This window comes from Heterocephalus glaber, unplaced genomic scaffold (assembly GCF_053883595.1).
Source record: "Heterocephalus glaber isolate CG9 unplaced genomic scaffold, H.glaber_assembly_v1.0 deba00000281, whole genome shotgun sequence".
Classification (NCBI taxonomy): Eukaryota; Metazoa; Chordata; class Mammalia; order Rodentia; family Bathyergidae; genus Heterocephalus; species Heterocephalus glaber.
In genome coordinates this window covers 37,215,005-37,216,718 of record NW_028258139.1, presented here as the reverse complement: position 1 = coordinate 37,216,718, position 1,714 = coordinate 37,215,005, and the positions used below count along the sequence as shown (strand labels likewise).

General features: G+C 43.5%; 1 pseudogene; it reads left to right on the top strand.

Moving 5' to 3' along the window:
• The first annotated feature begins 213 nt into the window (after nucleotides 1–213).
• On the top strand, nucleotides 214–1,513 carry LOC101697128 (lipoprotein lipase pseudogene; annotated as a pseudogene).
• The last annotated feature ends 201 nt before the right edge of the window (nucleotides 1,514–1,714 follow it).

The window sequence follows — 1,714 nt, the reverse complement described above, 5'->3', positions numbered from 1 at the left end:
TTTTTTAATACAAATATCTCACCATGGAGAGTACAGACAACAAATATCAATAAAATCAGAAAACATCAGGATCTGTTCTTTGTAGAAAATGTTTGCTTTTCAAATTCTCTCTTCCAAAATTTAGGAAGAGTTCAGTTTTTAGAGCAACTGTATCATTAGACTTAGGATAATCAAATGTCCAGATTTCTGAAGATAAGGAACAATTAAGCTTGCATGGACAATATTCAATATTCTCACAGTTGGGTGCCAAAACTTGTGGCTGCCCTGTACAAGAGGGAACCAGACTCCAATGTCATAGTGGTGGACTGGCTGTTGTGGGCCCAGCAACCCTATCCAGTGTCTGTAGGATACACCAAGCTGGTGGGAGAAGATGTAGCCAGGTTTATCAACTGGATGGAGGATGAATTTAATTACCCCATGGACAATGTCCATCTCTTGGGATACAGTCTTGGAGCCCATGCTGCTGGCATTGCTGGGAGTCGGACCAATAAGAAGGTCAACAGAATTACAGGCCTGGATCCAGCCGGGCCCAACTTTGAGAATGCAGAAGCTCCTAGTCGCCTTTCTCCTGATGATGCAGATTTTGTAGATGTCTTACACACATTCACCAGGGGGTCACCAGGACGAAGTATTGGAATCCAGAAACCAGTGGGGCATGTTGACATTTACCCCAATGGAGGCAATTTTCAACCTGGATGCAACATCAGGGAAGCTATCTGTGTGATTGCAGAGAGGGGCCTTGGAGATGTGGACCAACTAGTGAAGTGCTCCCATGAGTGCTCCATTCATCTCTTCATCGACTCCCTGTTGAATGAAGAGAACCCAAGTAAGGCCTACAGGTGCAACTCCAAGGAAGCCTTTGACAAAGGGCTCTGCCTGAGTTGCAGAAAGAACTGGTGCAACAACATGGGCTATGAGATCAAAAAGGTCAGAGCCAAAAGAAGCAGCAAGATGTACTTGAAGACTCATTCTCAGATGCCCTACAAAGTCTTCCATTACCAAGTAAAGATTCACTTTTCTGGGACTGAAAGTAACACGCAGACCAACCAGGCCTTCGAGATCTCTCTATATGGCATGGTGGCCAAGAGTGAGAACATCACCTTCACCCTGCCCGAAGTGTCCACAAATAAGACATACCCCTTCCTGATCTACACGGAGGTGGACATTGGAGAGCTTCTAATGCTGAAGCTCAAGTGGAAGAGCAACTTCTACTTTGGCTGGTCAAATTGGTGGAGCAGACCTGGCTTTATCATCGAGAGGATCAGAGTCAAAGCAGGAGAGACACAAAAGAAGGTGATGTTCTGTTCTCGGGAGAAAGTGTTGAAACTGCAGAAGGGAAAGGGCTCTCTGAGGTGTTCATGAAATGCCATGACAAGTCTCTGATTAAGAAGTCTGGCTGACACTGGGCAAGCATACAGAAAGAAGACTAGCATATGAACTCTGTGAAGAATGAAGCGAACAAAGTGAATTTTATGAAAGATGTCCAATGCTTTGGGTGTTTAAAAGTTGATTTCCCTAAGTATTAATCCAAGCTATACCCTTCTTAGTTAAATTAAGAGACAATCTCAAATACTAAAAACTGGCTAATTCAATTCAAGGACTCTAGTGGCCAAATTGCACATCCTCCAACATTAAAAGATGGTAGACATAAAAAGCACTGTGCTTTGTCCCTTGAGGAAAAAAATTGTTTGTGCCCATAGTAAAATATGGCTTC